Genomic DNA, 12,536 nt, shown 5'->3' on the forward strand with positions numbered 1-12,536 from the left:
AATCTTGGTTTGTAGTTATTAGGGTTGACCCTCGAATATTTATCAAAAATTAATCAGCAATTTGACTTTTAAAATATAATATACGTAATTATACTTGAAGTACATACATATTATTATGTTTACATAATATTTGAATAATAACTAAAATTTGTTCGATTTATCGCTATAATATTTAAATCAACAAGGTTTACAATTTTATGTAATTTTGCACATCAACATTCTTACCATACAATAATTTTACTATATCCGGTTTTTTCACCTGTAGGTAATACTTTTACCTGGCAACCCTAACTAGCCAGCAATGAATACTGGAGTTTGCTTCAACTATACGGTGGAAATGCACGGAATAAAATCCCGGATTTAATCTAACACAAGTTGCTGTTTAACTTTGCAAATATCGTGCAAATAAAAATACATACCTCTAAAGACGTGGGTAATTGTGTTTAAAGAAATAGGAAAATGTTATACAATAGTTCTAGGATATTGTGTACTAGTTTCTGGAATTTATTTTTACGTGATAATGATGTTTAGACTCCTATATTGAAATACGATATTGTAGTTTACGATATTGAACATCATCCATACTAATATTATAAATGCGAAAGTAACTCTGTCTTTCTGTCTGTTACTCAATCACGCCTTAACTACTGAACCAATTTGCATGAAATTTGGTATAGAGATATTTTGATACCCGAGAAAGGACATAGGCTACTTTTTACCGCGGGACATAGGATAGGTTTTATCCCGGAAATCCCACGGAAACGGGAACTATGCGGGTTTTTCTTTGACTGCGCGGGCAAAGCCGCGGGCGGAAAGCTAGTTTGAAATAACATGATGATAGAACAATATCTCATTTGTTAAGTCCTTTTTCTACCATCCTCGTACTACCCATACTACCTAATTGTGTTGTTTTTTTTCATAATTTTGATTCAAATTTAGCTAGTTTTCTCATGAATTATTATTTACAACTCGGTTACAATATCTGTGGACCTCGCTGGAATGCGGAGCCCCTTCCCGTTCCCCTTTACCTCCCCGCGCTCGCCCGCGGCGCGTCATTACGGTTAGCAATTTCGTTGCGTTCGCGACGTGACGTCATCGAAGCCAGGTCCACAGATATTGTAACCGGGTTGTAACTAAGCCATCAATCGATCTTAAATCAACAAGTAGGTATATACTCAAAGTTACTTTAATTTTATAACTTACCCAGAAAATATTATTTATTTTTAAAACAGTATTACGAGCTAATCAAACCGTATCTAATACCGTAACAAAAATAAAAGTAACCCTCTTTGCGCTTAATTAAGAGCCCTTTGTACTGAAAGTTTAGGCATTTTAGGCACTGAGATGGCTCGCGCCCGCGTTGCGCAGGAGCCGGCGCGGCATGAACTCCGGTGACCTATGAAGGCGGGTGATTATGCCACAGTATAAATAAATCAGTAGTTCGATTTTATTTGCTATCGTAGGAATGTTGTTGATATATAAATTTACTACTTATCCTATACCATTAAACGAGCAATATTTGCATATTTATACAGGGTGTCCCAAAAAGTAGTGATATACTGAAGCTGGGAGGTAGAGGACTTAGAGGGCTATCCGAATCACCCCCATGTGTGTTATGCGATTTTTCGTATTTTCGGAGTTATTACATTTTTTTTCAATTTTTCATCTATCGCCGAGTACGATGAGATTTTTATTTATGGTGACGTGAATTATTGCGCTAGATGCTTGTTTTTTTTTGTGTGCTAAGCTGAAAGATAGGCCAATTCAGTATGGTAACATTTACTATCGTTAGATCTTCGAATGGAATAAAAAAAAGAATTAAATGCTATGAAAGATAAAATTACCCAGTATGTTCATAACTTCAAGGGCCCATAAAAAAATAAAATCACATAAAAAAGGTTTTCCATTTGGCTTTTAAAAACTTGCTCTATCGATCAGGTAGCTACCCTAAAAATTTCATTTTATTATTCTGAAGGCTTCAATCGAAAAATTGAAATCTAAATGTGGTAAGTGCAAAATTTTTATTAACATGATGATTATTAAAACCAATAAATAGGTGTTTAAAAATGAATTTTTTTTAAATAGCCCCGCTGTTGCTCAATGCAAGTGCGACATCACCGTAAAAAGTTGTCTTTTTAATGTCTGAATGCTCTTTTATCATTTTTAATGGTTTCTTCTGCTACTATGAATTTCCGGGTTATTTCGTCCAAATTGTGGCAGTCTCTCGTCTTTGTAGTATCCCCACGGAAAAAATTCAATAGGGTTTATGTCCGGAGACCGTGGAGGCCAGGCTAAAGGGCAAAAATACCCTGAAAGATGGATTGGTCGTTGCAGCCTGCGCATGCGCCGGTGACGCCTGCTTTAAAGCCTGGCCTCCACGGTCCCTCGAATAAACCCCATTGATTTTTTTTCAATGGGGATACTAAAAAGACCTCGGCTACTTGAGAGAATGCCCCAATTTGGACAAAATAACCCGGAAATTCATAGTAGCAGAAGAAACCATTAAAAATGATAAAAAAGCATTCAGACAATTAAAAGACAACTTTTTACGGTGATGTCGCACTTGCACTGAGCAACAGCGGGGCTATTTAAAAAAATTCTGGTAATTAAACACCTATTTATTGGTTTTAATGATCATCATGTTAATAAAAATTTTGCACTTACCACATTTAGATTTCAATTTTTCGATTGAAGCCTTCAGAATAATAAAATGAAATTTTTATGGTGGCTACCTGATCGATAGAGCAAGTTTTTAAAAGCCAAATGGAAAACCTTTTTTATGTGATTTTATTTTTTTATGGGCCCTTGAAGTTATGAACATACTGGGTAATTTTATCTTTCTTGGCATTTAATTCTTTTTTTTATTCCATTCGAAGATCTAACGATAGTAAATGTTACCATACTGAATTGGCCTATCTTTCAGCTTAGCACACAAAAAAAAACAAGCATCTAGCGCAATAATTCACGTCACCATAAATAAAAATCTCATCGTACTCGGCGATAGATGAAAAATTGAAAAAAATGTAATAACTCCGAAAATACGAAAAATCGCATAACACACATGGGGGTGATTCGGATAGCCCTCTTGGTCCTCTACCTCCCAGCTTCCGTTCATCACTACTTTTTGGGACACCCTGTATATTTGTTTGTATATATACAGTGTGGAAATTTTCGATGTGCCCTGAATGGAAAGTACTTGAAATACTAGGGATAGCAAATTTTTCTGAAAAGAAACATTCCTTTTTCAAATTTTATTTTATTATTCAAATCGATAGAAACAATATAAAAGATAATTTATTGTTAATTTCTCGTAAAAATTTTTTGGTCTATTTTATACATACATTTAAAGTTTAAAATGAAACTCTCGTTCTGGATACATTAATTTATTTTCTTCTGAAAATATTGGTAATAATAATTTAAAGTAAAACAAATAAAAAAGGCAAAATAATAATTGAATATAAGTATGTAATAAGTAAGTTAGTGTATTCTAAATTTTTGAAAATCTTTGAATGCAGTTCTATTTCTTTTTAAAAATAAAGGAAATTTGCTATCTCCAGTATTTCTAGTACTTTCACCCAGGGCCCATCGAAAATTTCCACACTGTATTTACAAACAAATATATTAATATGCAAATATTGTTCGTTTAATAGTATAGAATAAGAAGTTAATTTATATTTACAACAATAATCCTAGGATAACTAACAAAATCAAACTACTGATTTATTTATACCGTGACATGCTCGCCGTTTTACTCGCCGCTCGGTTCTAATACGCGAACGGCGACTGCAACGTGGTCGGGAGCAAAACTAGCACAGGTCCTCCCTCGATAACGTCCGGCTGGACTCTGGCTGCACTGACGTGGTGCGCGCGAGTCGCATTTTACGTATTATATTTTATATAGAAAAAAATAAGGGCTAAATTAAAAATCTATCCAAAAACTTCCCTGTAAAACCTGATTAGTAAATGAAATGTCAAATTTTCATAAACATAGCGTTCCCCTAATTCTCATAAAACTGATTATGCTTTTAAAATCGATGTTACTTCTGATTTTTTTTTGATCGAGTCAAATGTTTAATATTGTGTTTTTATCCAAAAAAGTCACTAGATCAAACGTTTATCTGTGCTATATATTTTTTTAGGATTTTAAATATGATGATTTCTATCCAAAAACCATGATTTAGAAACATACATTTCGGAGCAGGGCCCCTTAAGAGACTAAAGACCTTCATTATTTAGAAAAGTTAATAAGAATTCCTAAGTCGTATTTATGTCAAGGGAAGACTTAAGCGGAAACATTACACAAGCTAACAAAAAAACAGGATTACATGTGAATTAATTGCAAGAAAGACCAAAGACGTAAAAGGTATCTCTACTTGTATTGTATCGTATCGTCTATTTATTACTATGTCTATGTTTTTACTTTTTTTTAGTTAATTCATTTATACTTCTGTTTTCCCTTGAAGTTATGTTTGTCTTTAAACTATTCAATCAATGAATGTTGGTATTACAACACGACAAAAAGTTATTTGCCGTTTTTGTTAGTAAACGAGCGAGATTTTTACGGGCTTAATAAAATGTAATTAATATCAAAAGAAATGAAAGACGCTTAGATTATGGATTGGTCTCCGCGCGCGCGCTACCGCGCGCGCGGAGACCAATCCTTAAATCTATGGAAAGACGGTTTTTTGTATTAATTATACTGTTAGTTATATATTTAAAGTCATACTGATCAACAATACCTAGGTACTTACTTAAAATTATTTTTTTAGAAACAGGTGTTGAAAACCTAGGTACTTACTTAAAATTATTATCACAGTATTGGTGTAATACGCCTACGTATTGAAAAACAATACTCTATTACATACCACCTACTGTTTGTTTGTGTTAAGGCGCAGTCAAGCTTAAAAAAAATTGAGAAGAAAATTTTGGGAGGTCCTTGCCACAAGTCGAGACAAGCTAAAGTGTATTTTTATTGTAGTATGATGATGATGTAGTTATCGTAAATAAAATATGTGTCTATTATTTAGTTATAGAACTTAACATTGCATTGCGAATAAAATGCAGGTGACGCATGCTGATGAGAACCTAAAAGCTTAATATTACCCACTTTTTGTCTAGATTGCTCTATTCAGACGAATTAAAGACAAATAAGGTTATTATTTTTTCTTGCAGAACGATGAAGATCGACGGAGCGGCAAGTGATCGGTGAAGAAGTTGTGTATGCGACTCTCCATAGACCTACCTATAAGGATCACAAAACTATATTTGCTACCGATGATATTTCCATTAATTATACTGTTTTTTAGTAGAACACAAATTAGTATTTTTTTTTCTTTTTACAGCAAAGTTATATCTAGTTATGCTTCGCTTATTTTATACGTAAGATTTAGACCTTTGGTATTGAGATTTTACTACGAACAAAATAAAAAATATTTTAACATTAAAAAAATCACAGGAGTGTGAACTGCATCTTAAGAAGGATAAAATATGTATGTTTATTTATCTTTCAAAAATGTATTGTATTTGTATCATATCTAAAAATTGCATTTTGTCGATACATTATCTAACTCTATCTACTCTAACATTGTTTTTATCACGGATAGTGTCTCTCGATAAGCGTAATCGATTTATTTCAGAAGCAAAAGGTGGCAGACGGTTTTGGAAGTTTAAATTTAAATCTATACTTATATTAATTAGTTTGTTTGTTTTATTGATGAAGGAACTACTGAGTACCTACTGGTCCGATTTGAAAAGTTCTTTCGGTTTTAGATAGCCCATTTATCGAGGAATGCTACCTATAGCATTCCTTTTAATAAGTAAGGCCTACCTTATAATTATCATCACGCTTAAATCAACAGGAGCGGAGCACTGTGGGGCACAGCTAGTAAAATATATCAGAGGTTTATTCTATCAAATTGAAGCATTTTTATCGACTTTTAATTAATAAACTTATTTTTTATTAAAACGATGAAACACAATAGATTTATCTTCTTTTAGATAAGCTAAAAGCTAACGTGTGCGGTAACGCTTGACACGGAATACGTGTTAAAAAACAACACCAAATTTAAAGATCACATTACAAAAATCCATTAGAGCCGTCAATAAAAATAGATCCCTCGCTTTTAGTGCAACTACATCGAATTCAGTCGATCGAGAGAGAAACTATAAACGACTTTTGGATGTAAGGATCGGAATTTACTTTTAAACTATGTATTTATCTTTATCATTAAGTGTAAGACATGGCTAAGCCCAAAAATGGTTTGAGTAGATAGAGTTGATAAAAATACAAAAATTTATACTATAGGTATATATATAATAAATCACACTGTATGAATTTGTCTTAATTTTCTATGATCCTCAAGTTTAGTAGGCCACAGCAAAATTAAGCTTTAAGAGTGTAAAAGCTTATACTAATTTATGTAGGTATTAGTCAATCTAGCTTACATAATTAGTAATTACATAACATAACTTTTATTCTAGTACCTAAAAAAAATGAATTTCTACCAATGCCTGTCGCTACGAACTATAAAGTAATTATTACAAGTTTAATTGTAGACACATTTTATCACAAAAAAAACCAAGTGTCAATGACCCCATCGCCCCTTAAATTCACCATGATCAAATTAAATCCATTTGTAATGCTAATCATGTTACGGCCAATCACTGGCCGGCGCTTGCGCACACCCACTGACGCCATCTTGTCGTTGGATTTATTATAATAATTTATCATCGTTTTAGATTGACGAGATATGGCGGGTTTCTTATTTGTTACAGTAGTCACGTGTTAGTCTTGCTATCACATGAGTAAATAAATGGTAGATGGTAGGTATCTACAGAGATAAAGCTTCTTAATAAAAAATATTCTTCCAAAAATTTCTTTAGTTCGGTGGGGTTGTTACAAATTAAATTAATTTTATAAATACAAGTTGAACTGAAATTAATAAATTGTTGAGTAAAATGGAATAAAAATATATTTTTATCATAGGTTAAGGTAACTACATGAGTCATTCTTAAATATTAATTGTGGCAAATATATAACTAAAAATTTACAAAGTTTTGATATACCTGATTATAGAAGTTAATCTCAAAAATAATAAACAATTTCAACACTAAGATTCGGGCGTGGGATGTAAAGTAACACAAGAGAATTTTCCAATTCCTTGAACAATTTAACAAATCATGACTCAACACAAACAACATTCGTAAATTGCTTAAAAATTTTGACAACTAAATGATTTCAAATATGAAGTCATTATAAAAATTGCTACGTTCAAAGCATAGTATAAAGAGTGTTCAAAGTAATAACGTAGATTAAGTGAAAAGTATTAGAAGATTCCGAGGCTTTGCTTGTACCTCATTAGGCTGTAATCACCTATCGACTGTTGAACATATCCACAACATGTCAGTATGTTTGTCCACAAGTCACTGTCAACGGCCACAAATAGATGCCTATAAATTCTCTAATTCGTGGTATTATCGTATGCCTTAAAGGTCTTGTACTCAATAAGGAAAAGGTGACAAATTTGGGTAAGTATGTACTATGTTTTCTATTCGTTTTTAGCCTTATGAATTTTTTTAACACACCTACAGTTTTTTACAAACAATTCATCATCTCATTAAATAAAAAATTGCAGAAAATTAAAGAGTTATTTTAATTAATAAATATCATGAAGTGTGAGACTTTCTATCTGTAAAATCCATTTGATTATTTACTTAGCAGCCGCTTTTCTAAAAATACTTTCACAATCAGAGAATTATTGGTATGTACTCACATTAAAATAAGGTGTATAACCAAACATCAACCAAGTTTAGTTCACAAAAACCACATCCGTTTTTATAATAAACCTCACGAACGTACCTATAAATAATTTACAAATCACTATATTACAAAAAAAAATCGCAAAATATTGAGCTTCTGCCTAATTATATTACACAGAGTGCCAAATAATTTGGCCCCGAAAAAGACTCGTTTATTTGGACGTTAAAGTTTGTTCCAATTAGTAAAAGTTAGGAGGGCTCAAAGCCTAGTTGACGAAAATTTCTTTCATACGATTTTGTAAAGACTTCCTTACATCAAAAGCATTTTAAATAAATGAATTTATTTAGTGAAAGCCATTTACAAATTCAGCAAGTGAAAGGAAAATACTCATTATTTTAGTTTACAATGCGTACTTACTCAAGATTAATTTAATGTGTCAATATTATATAAAACGTTAAAAATAAATTTGGAAATATTAATTTGAATTCATGAATAATTTAAATTGATTTCTTATGGGTTTTTGTGCTTTATTGCACATTAGCTTTCCTCCCGAGGCTTCGCCCGCTTTGTCTAAAACCTAATAAATTATATACTTAAACATTGAATCACTCTATCAATAAAAAAAAAAACATATTGAAATCCGTTCCGTGGTTTTAAAGATTTAAGCATACATAGCTATGACAGAGAAAGCGACTTTGATTTATACTATCTAGTAGGTAATTACAGAGTCTTATAGCCTTGAAGAGCCTATTACATGGAAATCTGAAAAAAAAGTTATAAGAAACAAAATTCGTAAGCTTACTTATAAGTCTTCGTAAAGAACAAGGAACTGAAGAAAATTAAAGTACCTAAGCAGTAAATAATTAATCTTTAAAAAAATAAACATTGACTTTAAAACTCAACCAATTAAACTTTCAGTGGCATCTGAATTTTTGGCATGAGGTAATTAAAATTATTAAACGTTTGCCAATTAAAAAAAATATATATTTATGGGCAATTCTTTGCCTATTGGAAAAATCTCCTGTCGCTTGTCTTTTGAGAGATGAGGTAGGTATTTTATTTTTAAATTCCATGCTATTCAACTATATTTTGTTACATTCTAAAAACATAATGATTGATGATACAGAGCATATTTCGTAAAATATCTTTATACTAGATTTCCGCCCGCGGCTTCGCCCGCGTTTTCAAAGGAAAACCCGCATAGTTCCCGTTCCCGTGGGATTTCCGGGATAAAACCTATCCTATGTGTTAATCCAAGTTACCCTCTATATGTGTGCTAAATTTCATTGTAATCGGTTCAGTAGTTTTTACGTGAAAGAGTAACAAACATCCATACATCCATACATCCATACAAACTTTCGCCTTTATAATAGTATTAAGATTAAGATATTATACTACTTATTTTAAATCAAGAATATTTTAATTTTAATGCAAACGTTGCAATAATCTGCAAACATCTCCCATTATCATGTAACCACAGCAATGGCTGTGGTATGCGCAAGTAATGACTTGCGTATGTCGCCAACCTCAAATGTAATTGAAGATCTCCACAGCATTATAGGACCATACAATATAGGGCTACTATTAAAGACTTTGATTTTATCGCAGAATTTGTTGAAAAAACTCAAGAATGATATCTATGCACTTTATTCGAGCATTTAAAATTAAAAATTATATAGTATTTTTATCTTGAACATTAGACAGATTAAATTAGGAAAACTATATTATACTTACTACAAAGCCATAAAGTCTTATAAACCTTAAAGTTTCTTACTTCTGCTTTCTTCTGGTATGCTGTTTTAAATTCTAATAATTATAATCTCGTAAGTATTAGAATGATAAATGTATTTGTCACCACGTCGATCTTCCCAGGTTCCATGATACACCACATGTGAAGATATCCTTGCATCTGATTTCTCACTCACTGTACATTATAATATTATTACATCCAACAAAATTATAAGAGAGCTGAAATAGAGCATTTGAATTTGTAGAATTCCTGGATATTCGGCTAATTTATCTAAAAATAAGTCACCCTGACTACATTCTGTCAATAAATCAAGAATTATCTATTATAGTAACACTATATAAAACCTCAATTTAATACAACAGAATCCTAAATTAAACTGGTAAAATAATCATAGCGATTGATATGAACCAGGAAGCGTATTTTTGTGTCTTGTTGTATGCCATTATAAAAAGTATGTTAACAAAGCCAAGAGCATTAAAAATCTCAATTAGGACCAATTACATTCGGCAGTACTCCATACGCCACACACTACGCCGCGACCTATGTAAAATATTTTAATAAGTTCGTTATTTTTGACATTTAAATATGAAAGGTCGTTAACATGAAGTTTGAATAACGTGCTACCAAGGCGCTAACAACCTCTAACTTTGTACATATTATATACATTTCACGCCCTATATGTTCAATACTTGAAAATTGTGGGACGAAATTTTGTAGTCAACTAAGTACAAATATTAACAAAGAGGTAATTAAAAATTTAAAGCATTTTTTATGAGACAAATACGCAATGACGTGGGTGTTTTTCGTTATAACAGGCTCATGTACGTATGCCTCGGCTGTTTCCTATGTAATGTACCTATGAGTTTAAAACAATTGGTTTAAAATATTAGCACCGTTTAATAGGCCCTTATATCACATTTGAAAACATTGCATTGCATTATTAATATAGGATAATAAATCGAAACTAATATCAATTATTTTGTTCGTAGATATATTATTATTATGAAAGATTTCCCATCGCCGGTATATTCGATCACGTTTTATGATTGCTTAATTAGACTTATAAATACTTTGTTATGTTTCCCAACTCAAAAACACTTAATAACTACAAATTAAAAGTTTTATTACAAATTGATTGATTTCAATATTAATTGGCTCTATTTTATAATAAAGAACTATACATAATATTTCTTAAGTCAACATTTTAGTTCAATTAAAATTGCTTTACCTGGAATTCTAAGGTACTACACAATCAATTTTGAACTTTGCTACCTTTTACTTAAGGTCAGAACTAACTTTTTACTGTTTCCAAAAATATAGATGATAGGCTTGTTACTACTTTCGAAAACGAGGTCCGATCCCTTCGGGCGGAATTGATAATTTACTCGTTCGAAGGGCTATCATTAAATACGTTTTGTGTATGATGATTGCCGGTTATATCCGTATATTTACAGTGCTTTGGGCACGTCGGCGACTTTGGTAGAAGAACAAACAATATCTTTGGTCGTTAGTAACAAAAATTATCGTCCGTCTCATGGCTATTACGGAGGTTTTTTGTTGGGGCAAGATAATTGTTGCGCGCATCAAAGTTACCAAAAGGAGCAATGCAAACAAATTAAAAACGCGAGATTGTTAAGATTAATTCAATAGACGTTGTTACGGACGTAATTGTTTGCACATTTTTACAACTTATTCTTGTTGTCAAATATAAATAGTACCTACCTACGTAGTAGACTAAAAACATTACCGAAGCTAAATTAAATGCAATACAATGATGCAACTGCATCTAGGATATTGTACTTACTTAAATATTTTTGTTTATGTATTAGGTATGTTCTACTAGCTATGTCGCGCTAAGTATTTATTCTGGTAAATAAGCTACATCACTGCCAAAATATCATTAAAATCCGTTCTTTAGTTTTTTGTCGGATATGAATAGTTATATCATGAATCACAAATCATAGTTTAAAGCAGATTTTTTATTATTTAACAAAAAAGCTAACATGTTAATCGACCGTGCAATTTCATGGTAAAGTGGACTTCTACCCACGAATTCTGATTACGAACAATAATAACTGTAATTAAGGAAATAAAATGCAACCCTATTCGTAGAAGCGTCTTGTTCGTTTTACATACAACAACATGCCTATCATTATTTTACGATTTAAAATTAAGTAAATGTACATTCTGAGCATTAATTATAATAAGTTTAAATAATATTTCATTTAATATGCGTTTATGAGTATAAATCAATAAAGTATCTTTTCGCCCGCGGCTTCGCCCGCTTTGTCTTAAACCTAATAAATTATAATTATACTAAAACCTTCCTCTTGAATCACTCTATCTATTAAAGAAACCGCATCAAAATCCGTTGCGTAGTTTTAAAGATTTAAGCATACAAAGGGACATAGGGACCGAGAAAGCGACCTTGTTTTATACTATGTTATGATTTCAGATGAAGAAATTATAGTGAAGACTAGGCATTCAATATTGTGTATAATTGTGTGTCACTATAGGCCAGCTTTTTTAATATTATGATCAATAGTATCATCTAATTAAAACAAATCATCATTCCTTTTTATTATTTTACCTACGTGCAATCTATTTTTGCCTAAATTTCAAATCTTACCCTTATAATACATTTACATTAGTCAACTTTTGCAATAGCTCTACATTCTACTGTACTCTACAAATGGTTTTGTGATTTGAAATATAACCATAATACACTTTTTATATTTTCTTCTATGGCCTTATTATATTCCTTATAAGGTGTACATGTATTTAGTAAGATCCATAGTATCTAGTTTCCGATACAATCGTAGCAACCGCGGGTTTCCTGTAACATGAGTAGATTACCAATTTGTGGGTGGATCGATGTAAGGAAGGGAAGCTCTAAATTTTACCAATTTTTACATACCTATTGTGATATTTTTTCTTTAATAACAATAGCTGACGCTTTAAATATATATTGTAAAAAAAATATAGAAAAAAAAACTTTTTGCAATAGTACCAATATGATAATAATTT

This window comes from Colias philodice, chromosome 14, assembly GCF_061535455.1.
Source record: "Colias philodice isolate Cphi_HAF_F1 chromosome 14, ilColPhil1 Martin Lab GWU primary, whole genome shotgun sequence".
NCBI lineage: Eukaryota > Metazoa > Arthropoda > Insecta > Lepidoptera > Pieridae > Colias > Colias philodice.